Source organism: Neofelis nebulosa, chromosome 11 (genome assembly GCF_028018385.1).
Source record: "Neofelis nebulosa isolate mNeoNeb1 chromosome 11, mNeoNeb1.pri, whole genome shotgun sequence".
Lineage (NCBI taxonomy): Eukaryota > Metazoa > Chordata > Mammalia > Carnivora > Felidae > Neofelis > Neofelis nebulosa.
Genome location: NC_080792.1, coordinates 81572542 through 81590232, shown reverse-complemented (window position 1 = coordinate 81590232; position 17691 = coordinate 81572542). Strand labels below are relative to the sequence as shown.

The following is a 17691-nucleotide window of genomic DNA, read 5'->3' as shown; positions in this document are numbered from 1 at the left end:
AGACATATGCTTAAAAAAAATATTTTTTAAATGTTTATTTTTGGGGAGAGACAGAGACAAAGCGCAAGCGGGGGGGGGGGGGGGTGGGCAGAGAGAGAGGGAGACACAGAATCCGAAGCAGGCTCCAGGCTCTGAGCTGTCAGCACAGAGCCCGACATGGGGCTCGAACCAATGGACCGCAAAATCAAGATCTGAGCCGAAGTTGGACACTTAACTGACTGAGCCACCCAGGTGCCCCTAGGCATATGCTTTTTAAAAAAATAAATTTTAATTTTTAGGGCGGTTTTAGGTTCGCAGCAAAATTGAACTGAAAGTACACAGAGTTCCTATATCCTTCTGCCCACCCTCCCAACCTCCCCCACAGTCAACATCCTGCACAGGGTGGGAGGTTTGTTACTATTGGTGAAGCTGTGTTGATACATGGTTATCACCCAGAGTCCATAGTTTACATTCAAGTTCACTCTTGGTGGTGCGCATTCTATGGGTTTGGACAAATGTATAATGACATGTATCCACCATCACAGTATCAGATAGAATACTTTCCCTGCTCTAGAAATCCCCTTGCTCTGCCTATATATCCCTCCCTCTCCAGTACCTCCTGGCAACCACTGATTTTTTTCTTCCCCCTAGTGTTGCCCTTTCCAGAATGTCCTATAGTTGGAATCATACAGAACGTAGCCTTTTCAGATTGGCCTCCTTCACTTAGTAATAGACATTTAACGTTCCTTCACGTTTTTCATGGCTTGCTAGCTCATTTCTCTAAATAACATTGCATTGTGTGGGTGGGCCACACTTTATCCACTCACCTACTGAAGGGTATTTTGGTTGCTTCCAAATCGTAGTAATTATAAGTAAGGCTGCTGAAAACATCTGTCTGCAGGGTTTTGTGTGGACAAAAGATTTCCCCTCCTTTGAGTAAATACCAAGGAATGCGATTGCCTGGATTGAAAGGTAGGAGTATGTTTAGGCATGTATTTTTATTTTTATTTATTTATTTATTTATTTAGGCATGTATTTTTAAAAACAACGTGCTTAATATATGAATACATTGTCCCCCTAAAAACGTGGCTGACATTATTGAGCACCTACCGTATGCCAGATGTTTCTCTGCATTTTAAACAAAGTATCGCACGTCATCGGCACAAACACTCTTTGACAAAGGCATCATTAGCCCCATGTTACAGATAAGGAAAGCAAGGCCAGAAGAGATTAAGTAACTAGCCCAGGGTCACACACGCATGGGGCCAAGATTTGAACCTCGGAAGTCTGACTTTGGAGTCAGACTCTTAGCCAACTATGCCGGAAAAAATTAGAAAATTACAGGTAAAGCCAAAGTCCCCTTTGACCCCCTAGCCTAGACCCTAGCTTTCCCTAGCAATGAGGTCCCAAGGGCGGGGCTGAGGGGGGTGGCCCGCCCTGAAAGCAGGCAACAATGAACCGTCTGTAGAAGTTTGCAGCAATAATAAAACCGACTGAAGTCAGTCCGCTTTTTATCATCACTGAGCAGTGTCTCTTTTAACCAAAGTCAGTGATCAAATAAATACTCCTCCCCGAGAAAGTATTTTGTTTGTCTAAGTTGTAAACCACTGCTGCATTACTGTTAAGTTTTGAGAATAAGTTTCAAATCAGCCCATTTTTATTACTTTTAGTGAAGACAGTATTATACCTGGAAGCTAATTCAGAGAACCCCCTGGTTATACACTGGATCCTGACACAGGTAGACTCAGCTACATTTCAAAAGTTCCTAACAGTTTGGAATTGTTCAAAGTCACCTTTGGGCTCGGTTTGTGTCTCCAACCTCTGGGATAATATATATTCCTACATTTAAGCAGTAGGTTCAAAATAAACAGTGATTATAGACACGGAGAAACAACAGAAACAAATTATTCCAGTCACTCTTTGTCACTACCTGGAGTGGCATTTAAAACTTATCTGTGTTTAAAACTTGAGTGAAATGGAGAACAAATCGCTAGGTATAATATTTTTTGTTCTCTGTTTTGTAAAGCACAGATGTTTCACTCATTCACGATCTATTTTGGTGAATTTGAATGCATCTTTAACTTTGAAATTCATTCTTTAAAACCAAAGACCAAACCATGAGAGTAATAATTTTTATTATAGAATTGTTATTGCAAGTAGTCTTGTCATCTAGAGGAGTGTTAAAAATTGATCTGTTCTAGGTATCAAATCTCCTCTAAGGTTGACTGCTTCCCAGAGGCACTCTGTGCTGTGAATTACTTGTGTATGTTTCCAACCTTGCTTTCCATGGATACATACAAATGCAGGTATCAGTAAAACATACAGAGTGTTATTTTGTATATGTACAGATGTTGAAATAGGCATGAATATTATCCCCTTTTACACTTTGCCCTATAACAACTTTCTTTTCTTCCTCTACAGGATGTTTGAGATCTTGTTACATGAAGGCTCACAGATCTACCTCTTTCTTTTTAAATTGCTGTATCCGTTAAAGAAACCACATTTTACTTACTCACTCCCCTCCTAATGGGCATTTAGGCTGTTTCCAGTTTTTTACTATTAGAAACAACGTGGCCCTTGGCCGCAGCTGCTCTAGACGTGGCAAGGTCAGAGGCAGGCTGAGTTCTCCGGTTAATAGGTCCTGTCAGGTGCCATCCTGAAGGCTGTTCCAGCCTGTAGCTTCTGACAGTCCAGGGTTATTTTCACCCTTGCCCTTTCTCCAGACAGCCCAGGGCCAGGCGAGGCTCAGGATGCCTTTCTTATCTCAGGTGGCATCTATTCCATGGATCCCGTGATCCAGTGGCTGTCACAAAGCGTGCACCACAAGCCTCGTGATCTGGGCTATTTAGGCAACCTCGCCCACCCTAACACACACACACACACACACACACACACACACACACACACACACCATCCCTTGGTCAGTCCATGCCAGTGAGAGATTTCCAGGCCTGATCATGTTCCCCTGCTCTGATTTCCCAGGCTGGCAGCTGGCACTGGGGATCCCAGGGGCTGTTCTCATTGCCTGTCTACACTCGAAGCTTCTCTCTCAAACATTCCCCTGGCCGTCCATGGCCCATACCTGCGAGGTACAGTAGGCATGATTAACTCTCCTCTCCCTTTTAGATACATGCCTGCCTCCCAAGCTAGCCTGTGATATCCTTGAGAGTAGGGGCAGTGTCTTGTTCACTGGGTCCCCAGAACGTGGCACAAAATAGGTGTTGGTACACTGGAGAGTTAACAAGTGATAAATGAAATAATTACAGTGACTCTGTTGGGCACCATTCTCTATGCGCATTTTCTCATTTAATCCTCACACAGTAGTAGAGTAGATGCGCTTATGCCTCCTGTGAGGTAGGTAATTAGCCTTATTTTATGGTTGAGAAAACCAAGGCTCAGAGAGCTGGAGCATGTTGCCTGAGGCCACACAGCAAGTTCCTCCATGAGCAGGATCTGAACCAAGATGTGCCTGACCTCCGCTGGGGATACTCTCTAGCTCCTGCCATCTGAAGAGGTCAAGTTCGGGAGTTCAGAGGTGAGACAGGAATCCTCAATTCCTTAGCCATATTAGAAAGCCTTAGGTTCCCACCCTCTCTCACCAGGATTGCTGTGAACACCTGCTAACTGTAGGTCTCTTGCCTTCTCTTCATGCCCGTCCAGCTGGGTGTCCATCTGAATTTATCTGCCTTCCTCCTTGACTCCCCACTACCCAAGTTCCATAAGCTGTCTGGCAGCCCTTCCTTGACCCAGACCTGCCTGTGTCCCAGGCTCACCTCTCTTGATCACTCACCACCCCAGCTCCATGTTCCAGCCACACCTGGCTGCCTTCAGTTCTGTGGTTGGTTGCCCCTCCCTCTTCCTCACCCCAGGGACTTTGCACATGCTGCTTCCTCCACCTGGAGCACTTTCCGCTCTCTCTCCCTCCCTCCGCGGACTCAACCTTCAGATCCGTCCCATGAAAGCTGCCGGGATTCTCATTGGAAGAAAAGTCTGGCCCTTGTTATCAAGTTGCAGCCCTGATCTGGGGTTTGGGATCACCTGACTCAGCCCCAGGGACTAGTCTCAGCCATGGGGACATATAGCAGCAGTGGCAGAGGAGGGGGGAGAAAGCCACGACTGGCGGCCAAGGTTGCCCTGGCCGTGAGGCTGGACCCCATCGCACGGACACTGTGATTTCTTCTGTGCCTGCATGGAAGGACCTCCCTCAAGAACTGCCCTGGAAGGGAGAAAAAGCCAGTGTTTTTTTGTTTTTGGGTTTTTTTTTTTGCAGATGCTGGGAGAATGATGTCCACAAGAGGGACAGGGGGAGGACCAGGCAGGGGACAGCATGTCCAGTCCAGGACTTGTTCCATTTGATCTTCAGTCTTCAGAACAGCCCAATGAGTTCAGCAGTCTTGGTCCCATTTTATAGATGAAGCATTAGGGGCTCCGGAAATAGAAAAAGATTGTTGAGAGGCACAAGCCCACTTAAGAAAAAATGGGAGTGGGGCACCCCTCATGGCCACCTGGCTCTCCCCCTGGACCACAGACCCTTTGTCACTCAGAAGGCCCAGCTGCCATTGTGGGCTGGTCGGTGGCACATGGTGCCCTTGTGATGGGATCCAGCTGGGGACAGACGGGGTCTGGGCCCAGGGCCAGGAGGGGACTGGACAGCAGCACCAGGGGACAGGGAGCCCCTGGGCCCAGACTCTCTTTGTGGGGGGCCTCCCTGTCGGCGGCTTCAGTGCCAGGATCCTGGCGGCCGTGGGCGATTCTGGGATCAGTGGCTGTGCGAGGAGACTGAGGCTGGACAGGTGGCCCCTGGGGACCCTCACGTGGGTGGTGGGGGTCACACCATGCTTCTCAGGCCCCCTGGAGAAGGGCCTGTTCTTCGCAGGCAGGGGGGAGTTGTCATTCTAGACAGCCTGGGGGCTGCTCTGCGATGCGCGCCTGAGCTGGAGGTGTGGCCTCATCTTACCTCTGGTCCGGGGCTGGGGGGGGCCCCGCCACCCCCTCCTGCCTGCAGCTGCAGGTGTCGGAGAAGTGCGTCTTGCTGCGGGAAGATCATGGTGTGCCCACTCCTCACGTGGGTGACGTGCCCTGTGTGACAGGCAGCGGCCCTGCCTGGCAGTGACCAAGGGTGAGAACGTGCTCCAGCTGGAGGTGGATACACAGGGCATCCATACCCCGGGCCCCGCGCCGGCAGCCTCAGTGGATGCCGTAGGGCGTCTACACCTCAGGGACCTGCCCGAGCCCACAGACACACGGGCTGGGCCTCTCATCCAGGTGCGCCCTTGATCTCCAGCCTACCGCGGCTGCGTGAGGAGTCTGGTGGTGAACCCAGCCCCTATCACCTTGCCTCGCTCTGTGGGCATCCAGTGGGCAGTGGGGACCAGCGGCTGCCCAGTCGCCCAGTGCAGCTGGCCCTCTGGGACTCTGGCTCCAGGCCCCAGCAGCCACGCAGGAGAGTCCTCAGGGGCCCCTGCCTGGGGTCCGCAAGAGATCTACCGCAGGTAGGCTCCCACCTCTCAGAGCTTCTGGCCCCTGCACTCAGCCCATGTCACACTGTTGATGTATATTTATCTGGACTCTAGATTCTAGGGGTGATGGATCTTTATTTCCAGAAATGGTGTAAGTTGTACCTAACTTTTTAAAGAAGTATTTTTTAAAAAACCACTGTAAACTGGGATTTTTAATACGTTTTGTCTTTCAACTCTATTATGAGATTTGCTTCCACCAATTTTTAATAACATACGAAATCTGCCCTGCTTCTTAAAAATTAAAGTAACTTCTGTTAAAAAAAAAAAAAAAAAAAAAAGAACCAAAAAACACGAATTGGGAGCGGGGCAAAAGTGCCCTGGCTGAGGTTTCTTGAGTTCTGATGTATACATGGGTCACCTGGGGGGGTCTTGCCGGACTGTTGGTTCTGACTCTGCACGTCTGGGGCAGAGCCTGAGATTCTTTCTTATTTATTTATGGCCATTGAACTGTAATTGACATGCAACACTGTGTAAGTTTAAGGTACGCAATGCATTGATGCGATGCATTTATATATCGCCCTACGATTAGTCAACACCTCTATGACATCACATAATTATTATCTCTTTTTTGTGGTGGGAACAATCAAGATCTTGTCTCTTAGTAACTTTGAAGTTTATAATACAGTTCTGTTGACCCTAATCACGAGATGCTATATTTCTAACCAGCTCTCAGGTGGACCACATTTTGGGCAACCACGCTATTCGATAAGGTGCCTTTCAAATATAACAACAACCCCCCTTTTTCAAATGCAGTCTTGTGCCCTACATCCCTGAGGAATGTCTGAGTTATGCTGACCTCCAGATCCGTGGTAGAAAGTTTAAAAGTCTGTGTAAGGAGGGGGCACCCAGGTGGCTCTGTCGGCTAAGTGTCGGACTTCAGCTCAGGTTGCCATCTCACGGTTCGTGGGTTGGAGCCCCGTGTCAGGCTCTGTGCTGACCGGTGGGAGCCTGGAGCCTGCTTCGGATTCTGTCTCCCTCTCTCTCTGCCCCTCCCCTGCTTGCACACGTTGGTGCTCTCTCTCTCTCTCTCACAAAATAAATATTAAAAACATTAAAAAAAAAAAAAGTCTGTGTAAGGAAAAGCAACTCCCTGAAACCAACATGTATTTATTGAGCACTTACTATGTGTCAAATCCAGCCAGGCAGGCCTGTGTCTGTTACACCTGTGCTGGTTTCCTGCGGCTGCTGTAACAAGGCTTAAAATAACAGCCACTTATTGTCCTATAGCTCTGGAAGCCGGAAATCCTTAGTCAAGGTACCTGCAGGGTCACATGTCCTCTGAAGCTTCTAGAAGACAATTTGTTCCCTGCCTCTCAGTTTCTTCTTCTTTCTTGCAGATCACATTTATTTTCTTATTTTTTTCTTTTAACAAACTTTTTGTTTTGAAATAATTACAGAGTCACAGGAAGTTGCAACAATTGTATGGGAAAGGGGGAGGGGCGGTCCTAGGTACTCTCAGCCTCTCATGTTGCTGGTGATCCTTGGTATTCCCTGGCTTCCTTCCTCCACTAAGGACCCCCATCATTAGACTTGGGCCACCCTAAAGCCAGGGTGACCTCATCCAGAAGTCCTTAACGTGATCACATTGGCAAAGACCCTATTTCCAAATAAGGTCCCATTCACAGGTATGGGGGAGCTACAACTTGGATATATCTATTTTGGGGGACTCTGTTTAACCCTCAGCAAGAGGTAAAGATAGGGAGGGGAATGAAAAGCATCCAACTGGATACTGAACCCCATAGATTCGCTACTGGAGTGGGTTGTGGCTGGAGGTGCCCAAATCGACCCCCACCTTCTGCAGGAACCCACTCCTCCCCACCCCCCACTGGCGATCCCCCCCACCCCCCGACGATGGGTCCAGTTCACAACCACCTTCCCTCTCCCTTCCTGACCCCTCAGTACTGATGACACTGCCTCATTCTACAGAACGTAGTATTTTCCCACAGAATCTAAAATCACCGACTGGACTGCAGGATCCCAGGGGTCATAGACCTGAGAAAAACCCCTCATCTTTTGGCACGAGGTGAGGACAGGCTGGCTACTTTTAGCACTGGAAGGTTAAGATCACATGAGCGTCCGCCTTTACTTTTTCGTTATTCTTTCGTGTTGCATGTGAACCGATTATTCACCCCCTCAACATGCTGGGCGCTGGGGTAGAGCTGACCCCAGTCCCAGGCTTAGCGAGAGGAGGCAAAGGCAATGTCAGACCCTGTCTCAGGCACTGCTTCTCTTGAAATCCCAGGGAGCATTCTCTTTGGAGCTCTCTGGTGTGGGTCCCTTAAACATGGTGCTGGGGAGGCCACCTGCCACTGAAACGCTGCTCGCCCTGACTTCATGGGGGGTTCCAGCTGTTGCCTTCTGTCTAGCCCAGGGAAGTTAGTCACATTGCACAGTCAAGCCCAGACTCCCGAACATCCCTTTGGGGTGAGGCTCCGCCAAAGCCACCCACAAACTGGGTCGGGGCTGAGAGTCACGAGGGGCTGAGAGCCCAGGACCCACACATTTGTCCTTTGGACTCTGCCAAAGTCCTCTCCAGAGGTGGGACAGGCAGGGCGGCCAAGCCCTAGAGGTTACCTCTTCTCCAACTGCTGCCAGGGAGTGTGGAAGCAGGGACCTTCTTCCACAAGGCAGCCCTTCAGGACTCTGAAAGTTGCTCTGACATCTTTCCAGACCATCTTTAAGAGATTGGTGCGGAGTGGGACGGTCAGGCAGCTGCGGCCCAAATCTGCATGTCCAGAATCTCCTGTGGCTCCCGCTCGGGACCAGGTGTCTCTGAGGATGGTCTGCAGCCACTGGCACCACAATCACACAAGGACCTGGTAAAATGCAGATTCCAGGGCCCCACCCCAGCCTTTCTGAGTCAGACTCATGGCCGAGCAACCTGGACAGCCACACAGAACCTCACACTCAGAAGGGCCCCAGGCTTCTGCTGAGATTCTCTGCCGCCATCTTGAAATGCTCATTAATTTCTGAGCCCCACAACTCGTAGAGCCAGCCCTGGTTGGCATCTCGGGAAGCGGGGCCTGGGAATCTCCTTTTTCTTTTTTTAGCCTGGTCCTTGGGTGGGTCAGATGTACGCTCAAGTTTACGAGCTGACCCTCTAGGGATTCTAAAGTATGAGAGCGCAAAGGTGGGGGAAGTTTCTGAATCCTCTCGCTTAAAAAGGCAAAATGCATTGAACACTGTTTCTTTTCCAAACCCCCAACAGCTTGCCCGCCTGTCCTTGGCCACTCAATCCGCTTGTCTGTAGGGGTGTCTTCTTTCGTCTACGGGAATCAGTCTCAAAATGCCCAGGTACCGTACTCTTCACTTATTTGGACAAGGGAGAGTACGAGGGAGGGGAGGAGGAGTGGGGGGGAGGTAGGGAGGCGAAGAACCACAACCCAGTTCTGGTGACAGGCGTGTGTCCTTTACACTTGGGTTTGGGACATTCATTCGTAACCACGTGCCCTCTCCCTTCTCCTCCTGCCATTTTCTTCCTCCTCCTCCTCTTCTCCGTTGACCACTTACAGAAGGGATCACTACTTCCAAACGATTCTTCCTAAGTTGCGATGCAGTCCCGTCTCGTGGGCTGAGTTGTGCTCCCCCCGGCCTCTGATTCAGGCACTGAAGTCCTCACCCCTGTAACCGATAATGTGGCTTTATTTGGAAATAAAATCATTGCAGATGTAATTAGTTAAGGGGTCCAACCGGGGTGTGGGGGTCAGTTCGATATGACTGGTGTCCTTAAAACAGAGCACATACGAAGAGCGAGTCATACACAGAGAAAGATGATGCACAGGAAAGTTAGGGCCTTAGCCGCTTCTAAGTCCAGGAACACCCGAGGCCACCAGAACCAGGAAAGGGGTGGGGGGAAGATTCTTTCCCACAGCCCTTGGAAGGACGGCCCCTTGCCAGCACCTTGATCTTGGACTTCCAGCCTCCGGAACTGTGAGATGGTAGAATTCTGTGGTTTATGCCTCCCAGTCCGTGGCAGCCCTAATATATCTCATCTTCAAGACGGTCAATAGCCCACAGCCCAATCCCAAAAGAGATACGGCCCCTCACATTTCAAAAGTGGGGCCAATGCACCCAGAAGTGTCAATATATGCTTGGTGGCCCCCAGCACGTCCAGCCCTGACAAGGCTGAGACTTGGAACAGTCTCTTTCCTCCAGGCAGCCTCTCTCTTCCTTTCTGCTGTGATGCATCTCCCACATCTCGTGGGTGGAGGTGACAGAGGGAGACAACGCGTCCACCGGCCACGGCTCTAACTGACACGATCTGGTCGTTCAGTCGCAGCCGCCGTGGATGGTGGCTGAGCCCATTCAGGGGCTGAAGCCGCCCACTTCGGCGTGTCTTTCAGCCTTGCGTGTGGGAGGACACCGCCATCAGGCTGTCAGCTGGCGCCTCTCGGCCCGTCAAAGTCACGGGGGAGAAAAAGCCACTCCCGCATCCCTCCCAGGAGTCGAGGACCCTGGACAACCGATTTCCAATGGCTTTCTCCTGTTACCAGCCAGTCTCAGAATTCGAGGAATGATTCAAGGGTGTCCTTGTGCTGTCACTAAAATGTTGTCTGCTGTTCTCTGCCCCTGCTAAAAAAGCAGGCCATGTATTGCCGGCCTGGGAACCTCCGAGAGCTTTGGCAGCAATGGGCTTAGGCAGCCTCAGGTCAGTGTGCGGTCCACACAGCGTGTCCCGAGGCAGGGAGCACAGCCCACTTCAGGGAAGCTCATTTTGGCCACCCCTGAGGTCTTACTAGAGGAGTGGGGGTTCGCACCGCATTCACTCTGCTTCCGATCTAGCCCCGTGAGCTCAGGTCCTACAAGGGCACTGTCCCACTACAGTGATCTTTATGAGCCACAAGTGGCCTTCAGTCACGTTAATCCTCTCTCGTTAGAGACACAACTATCAGAAGTAAACGGACTCAGATTCAAATCCTGGCTCTGCCACTTCCTGAATGATCCCCGGTGAGTAACACCACATCTTTGAGCCTCAGTGTCTTCATCCGGAAAATGGGGATCATAGCTGAGATGGCTTTGTTTGTTTAGAAAATGCTAATGCAGGGCGCCTGGGTGGCTGGGTCAGTTAAGTGTCCCGACTCCTGCGTTCGGCTCAGGTCATGATCTCAGAGCCATGAGATCAAGCCCTGCATGGGGCTCTGAGCTCTGTGCTCCCAGAGCTGGCTTAGGATTCTCTCTCTCTCTCTCTCTCTCTCTCTCTCTCTCTCAAAATAAGTAAACTTAAAAAAAAGAAATGCTAATACATATCAGAGGCTATGTGCAATGCTCAGAACACGGAAAATGTCCAAGCAATGGTGGTGGTGGTTGTTTTTATCAATACACAGACCCTTTAGAGCATTTTCTTGCTTATCCGTAGAGAGACTTTCAAACTGGATCATCCGTGGTCCCTTGGGTTTCCAAAATCCAAAATCACCAAAATGCTAATGTGAGCAATTATATGACTTACACCTTGGCCCTAAGACCAGAAGGTCTGACCTTGCATCTGCACTGGTGTGCAAACCTCTTAAAAAGGTATACCCAATTCAAGGTGCAGATACATTTTTTTTTTCTTCGAGAAAGTTTCTGGCTGTTATCAGATTCTCAAAGGGGTTCTATGTCTCCCAAGGGATCATCTCTGGAAATGGTCTGAGCAGGTTGCTTGTGCCTAAGGGACAGGAGAAGGGACCCACCATTTATTTACCAAGCCCTACTACGTGCCAGGCTGACATACATCATCCCTGTACTAACAACCGGGTAAAGTAGACCCTATCACTCTCACTTTCCAGTTGAGGAAACAGAGGTTCCAGGTGCTCAAACTGGGGGATAGACACTGGCCTTGGTCTCTTGCCTGTCCCACGGCTGGCACCGGCCTCTCTGATGCCAAGCTGGGCTCCATCATCGGCACTGAGCTCCCTCTGCGAAATGGAGCAAGGTACCCTAGCCGGGAAGTGCATGCCCTGCCCCTGGTCAGATCTCAGCTCGAGCTTCACCCCACGGAGTTTACCACTGACGTATCAGGGACCACGGGACAGCCCCTCTCCAATTCTGTGAACGACTTTCCTTCAGGTCCACAGAGAATCCACAGCCCTGAGTGAAGCGTCCACCTCTTCTCCAGAAAGTACCCGGCACCTGGCTTAGACCACTCTCGGTCCCTCTCTCGTGCTCGCGGCATGCCGTGCCAGAGGCCATGCAGTTGTTAAAAGCCTGGGTCCTGGAAGCAGGGAGAATTCTGCCTCTGCCACTTATCAGCTACGTGACCTTGAATTATTCTGTGAACCCCTCTGTGCCTCACTTTCTACATTTCTACAGTGAAGCTAATAGCACCTATTTCACATGAGAGAGTATTACCTTTTTCTTGTGCCTTCTCCTATCAGGGACACCCTCACTTCTTTCTCCATCTATGTCCTATTCTCCTACTGGAGAATTCCAAGCAGGTTCCATGCCCACTGGGGAGCCCCACGTGGGGCTTGATCCCACAACTGCGAGATCACCAACTGAGCCAATATCAAGAATTGGATGCTTACAGGCATCCCAGGGTGAAAGACTTTTTTTTTTTTAATTTTTGTTTATTTTTTAGAGAGACAGAGCATGAGCAGGGGAGGGGCAGAGAGAGGGAGACACAGAATCTGAAGCAAGGTCCAGGCTCTGAGCGGTCAGCACAGAGCCTGACGCGGGGCTCGAACTCACGAACCGCAAAATCGTGACCTGAGCTGAAGTTGGACGCCCAGTCGACGGAGCCACCCAGGCGCCCCAAGAGACATTTTTGAATGAAATATCCCTCATGTGTTACTGGCAGAGCTGGGGAAAGTTGGAACATGAACTTAAACTCAGGGCTACACGAAATAGGGTCAATCAATAGGGCACATGCTTTGATATCTCCATCAATGACAGAGTGTAGGATGACAGAAATGTGAAGTTTGTTCCCTATGGCATTTCTTATTATATACACCTTTATCAGGGACCAAAAGGTCATCTAATGTCTACCATTCCAACCACTAACCTTTTCACTCACCTGCATATCCATTCATCCATCCATCCATCCATCCATCCATCCATCCATCCAACCATATATCCATCCATCCATCCATCCATCCATCCATCCAAATATCCATCCATCCATATATTCATCCATCCATTCATCCATCCTTCCATCCATCCATCCATATATCCATCCATATATCCATCCATCCATCCATCCATCCATCCATCCATCCATCCAGATATCCATCCAAACATTCATCTCTCTGTCCATCTATTCCTCCATCCATCTATCTATTCATCTACCCATTTGCACATCTATTAGAACATCTATCCACCCATAGCCTATCACAAACATATGCAGTGGACACTTTCTACCTTACAGGCACTGTGCTAGGCACTGTTGTGACCTGACAGTAAATGACATATGGATTCCACCTTCAAGGGATTTATATTCTAGAGGGGGAGGCAAACGAGCAAATAGGCAATCTTGATTCGGTAGGATATGAGTTATGATAGGGACGCATAGAGGGGCTGTGGGAGAGCACAAGACCTGGGAGGATCAGACAAACTTGTTGGCAGAGGTGACATCTCAGCTGAGGCAGGAAAGCCCAGGAGGGGTCACTGTGTGGGGACAAGGGCCTTCCAGGCAGAAGGAACCACATGTGCACAGGCAAGGCAAGAGAAAGTGCTGGCCTGGGGAACTGTGAGGGGCTCCATCTGGCCAGATCATAGGTAGTGAAGCTGGAAGGAATGAGAGGGCTGGCTGGAGTCCACAGCCTCAGGCTGAGTTTGAGTTTGGACTTTGTCCCAAGAGACTGGGAAGCCTTGAATGCATGTTAGAGAGGCCTGAGTGAAGAAAGCAGGCTCTAGAAAGGTCTTTCTCACAGGAAATAGATTCCCTTCTTGAACAGGAACACTATGTGGGAGGCAAGTTGTCACACTTGGAAACGATCCTGAAAAGGCTTCTTCCTTCTGAAATTTGGTCTTGCTGTCTTCTTTCCCAAAGCCATTTTCTGCCTGGCTGAAAATCTAGTGATGCTGGCAGGAGGGATGCTAATGATTCAGACAGTCATTAATATTCTCCCTGAAGAAGCTTCCTTGAAGCTCTAGTGAGAAATTCAGACCCAAGACCAGGAGAGGATTCCTGTAGTGCATAATTATGGGCAATGATGTCCTTTGGCCAATTGGGAGGGAGAAGCTTGCCTAGCATTAGTCCTGCTCCATTCCCTGGTCATGGCGTTGGCTGGGGGCTCATTGCCCAAGCAGGCAACCAGGTTAGGGGGTACATAAGACAGCTGAGAGGCAGCGCACAGGACACAGACTTACTGCCCCCCCCCCCCCACTGTGTCCCATGTACTGTGCCGGGATACAGGAGAAATCAAACCAGATCCTTGCAGGACCTAATATTAAAGAGAGTGGGTTATCAATGATGCCAATGCAGGGAAAAGGGGAGGCGAAAGGAAGGCAGAACACCAGCATCTCATCTGAAGTAGTGTGGAGTCAAGATACACTGCCTGTAGTTGATGGAATAAGAAGTAAGAGAGTGAAGGCATTTCTTAAAGTTGCCAAAGTGACTAGTGTGAACCTAAAAATAATGGCACACCTATATTAGGAGGACAGGGCGGGAAATGTCCATAGATAAGGTCTAAGGTCTGTAAACCAGTAAATATCAAACGTAAGCACAGTTTTCAGAGATTTGTAGTTAACCACAGAGGGGACAGCCAGGAAACGTAAGAACAGTCACTCCTGGGAAGCAGATTCAGTAGGAGGGGGTGGGGTGGACATCTGCTTCTTAATGTAAGGCTTTCTCTTTTACTCAATTATTTTTCTTAATGTTTATTTATTTTGAGAGACAGCGACAGAGTGCAAGTGAGGGAGGGGCAGAGAGAGAGGGAGACACAGAATCCGAAGCAGGCTCCAGGCTCTGAAGTGTCGGCACAGAGCCCCACGTGGGGCTTGAACTCACGAACCATGAGACCATGACCTGAGCTGAAGTCAGACGCTTACCTGACTGAGCCACCCAGGCGCCCCTACTTAATTATTTTTTAGCCACGCGCATGTGCTTAGATAAAATATTTTGAACATTTGAATAGAGGTAAGTCACAGCTTAACAAACTCAGCGGTCAAAAGCCAAATGCATTGGCACAGACAGTTAACAAGGCTGGATTTGGAGCAAGGGGGCCTATGGAGACAATTCAGGGAGGCTATGAACTTGGGTGGGAAAAATAATCCCATCCTAATTTTACTGTCCCCTAACTGAAATTCAGCACTTGCTTTCATTACAAACATAGACAAAAAGCCACAGTGGTCTTACCAGACCTGTGACTTTATCACCAGTGAAAATCATTGGATTTCCTGTCACCTTAGAATCGTTGCAGATCATCTCGAGATACTTACACTCATCACTACTTCAGAATAAGAGTCTTTGTTGGACTCACAGCTTCTCTTGTTAACGATTCAACGGAGAAGCACATATCACATTTGTTTCTTTAACGTACATTTTTGACAACGGTATTTCAATATACAATAAAACCTTGGGTTGCGAACAGAATTCGTTCTGGGAACATGCTTGTAACCCAAAGCACTTGTATATCAAAGCGAATTTCAAGAACCATTGGCTCAGTTGTGATCATGTGATGTTTGGCATTACAGACGACTCGGATTGAGAGACATCGCTCACTTATCAAGTTAAAATTTATAGAGGGGCGCCTGAGTGGCTCAGTCGGGTAAGCGTCCGACTCTTGGCTTCAGCTCAGGTCATGGTCTCATGGTTCACGGGTTCGGGCCCCGTATCAGGCTCTGTGCTGACAGTGTGGCTGGTGCCTGCTTGGGATTCTCTCTCTCTCTCTCTCTCTCTCTGTCCCTCCCCTGCTCACTCTCTCTCTCTCAAATAAATAAACTTAAAAAAATAAAAAAATTTAAAATTTATTAGAAATGTTTGCTCGCTTTGCAGAACATTTGCAGAAGTTACTCGCGATCCAAGGTTTTACTGTAATTGGTTCCTTGGCAATCCTGTGCGTTTTTTGTTTTTTGATTTTGTTTTGTTTTGCACTAGAAGACATTTCCTCTGAGAAAGGCTCTCTGTAGGCTTCACCAGACTGCCAAAGGGTGTATGGCATGAAATAGGTTGAGAACCTGCTTTAGTGAAAGAACAGCTTGGACATGGTGGGGGGCGGGGGGAGGGGGCGGGTTTGATAAAGTTTTGGAGACAGAGAGCAGGATCCATATGTTGAGAGAAGCTAGGACCCAGACCAACGGAGAGGTGGGTAACAGGTGTGTGAAGGCATTCTGGTGACAGCACAATGGTACAATCGTGGTAAAAACATCAGCAGCTATACTCTTCCGAGCTCACGGGGTCCAGACGCCGTCCCGAGCCCTTCGCAAATATTATTGAGATCAACCATGACAATAGCTGTAGGAAGGTACGAATGCGATTTCCCTTTTACGGTCTGGGTTACACATCCCCAGCCATATTTATGGACTAGCCTGAAGCCCCATAGGTGGTAAGTCATAGGGTAGAATTCAGACTGTGGTCCGCAGGACTCCCCAGCTTGCGCCCTTAAGTGCTCCCCTATGCTGCCGGGTATAAAGGAAAGTCTTGTTTGCATGTAACCGATAAAGAAATCAAGGATCAGACCAATCAAATGCAGCCAAGCCCAGGATCCCAGCGTGCTTGGAAACAACCCAGCTGAGGTTTGCCCTTGCCCAGCTGCCTGCTGATTCCTTCCTCGTCCCTCGTGGCTCCCTAGGGCTCTGGAAAGCTCAGGGAACCCGTGCCAGTTCCCTGGGCATCACCATCACGGCTCACATCCCGCCCACCTTCCGTTAGCTCATTGTTCAAATCTGCCTTCCTGTGTTAGCCTTCGGAGTCCTCCTGGTATGACACCTTAATGCCACCATAGCCTCCTAATTAGGCCCCCAACTTTGATGCATGCTACGCTACCCTGTGACTGCTAGATGCACCTGCACCTGAGTGCCTGAAATTGGGGTCCTCTGGGGTGGGGGTGGGGTCTCATACCACTATGCTTGTGTTATAAGAGTTGTAACTGTGTGGCCATTTGTAGGACATGATCATCGGCCTTTCCCGGATTCCCTGATAACCATCTTATCGCTGAAGATTGCCACGTGGTTCCAGTGACTGTTCTGTCATGATGGCCACTGGGCTGAGCTGCCCTGCTTTAATCCCAGCACAATAATAAGGAAAGGCTGTGGATGTAATGCAGAAACGAGGCCAGAATGCCACGCTGTACAAACAGAGGCTCCATAGCAGTGTATGGGGCAGGGGGGTGGCAGGGGGAGAAATGGCAGAAAATTGAGTCAGTGGAGAACCCACTCCAGGCTGGGGTGGGGGGATATTCAAAAAGCCCTCTGGGCAGCCTGTCCTACTCTCACATGGTGAGCAAAACATCACCCTGCCCATTGCATACAGGCTTTGAATTCAAATTGGATTTGTTTTGCAATTGTGATCACATTTAATTTGTGGATTTGTTTTGGTGTCATTGCATTATTAGGGTGATGAAGCAGCATCTTCTAAGCGGCATCATAAGAAAAATATTTTATGGTAATGTTGAGAGGGAAGCATCTGAGAGAACATGTGCCCTTTAAAAGTATTCTATGTTTGGGGCGCCTGGGTGGCTCAGTTGGTTAAGCGTCCGACTTTGGCTCAGGTCATGATCTCAAAGTTCGTGGGTTCGAGCTCCACATCGCTCTGTGTTGACAGCTCGGAGCCTGGAACCTACTTCAGATTCTGTCTCTCTCTCTCTCTCTCTCTCAAAAATAAACATTAAAAAAGTTAAAAAAAAGGGGGCGCCTGGGTGGCGCAGTCGGTTAAGCGTCCGACTTCAGCCAGGTCACGATCTCGCGGTCCGTGAGTTCGAGCCCCGCGTCAGGCTCTGGGCTGATGGCTCAGAGCCTGGAGCCTGTTTCCGCTTCTGTGCCTCCCTCTCTCTCTGCCCCTCCCCCGTTCATGCTCTGTCTCTCTCTGTCCCAAAAATAAATAAAAAACGTTGAAAAAAAAAATTAAAAAAAAAAAAAAGTTAAAAAAAAGTATTCTATGTTTGAAAGACACAGAGCCACATACCATTTTGCAGACCATCCCCCTGGCTCAAAAACTATCGCCCACTTAGAGTTAATATTCCGAAAGCTTAGCCTCATCCTGGTACCCTGCTGGTCACCATGGACAGGCCCTCCACACCAGTTACCAGGTCAATTTAATATTCTTCAACTAGCTTGT

General features: G+C 49.2%; 1 protein-coding gene across 2 annotated transcripts in view; it reads right to left on the bottom strand.

Annotated features, from left to right (window-relative positions):
• NOS1 (nitric oxide synthase 1) overlaps positions 1–17691 on the bottom strand; it is a 182522-nt gene that overhangs the window by 157083 nt on the left and 7748 nt on the right. The window lies entirely within an intron of this gene.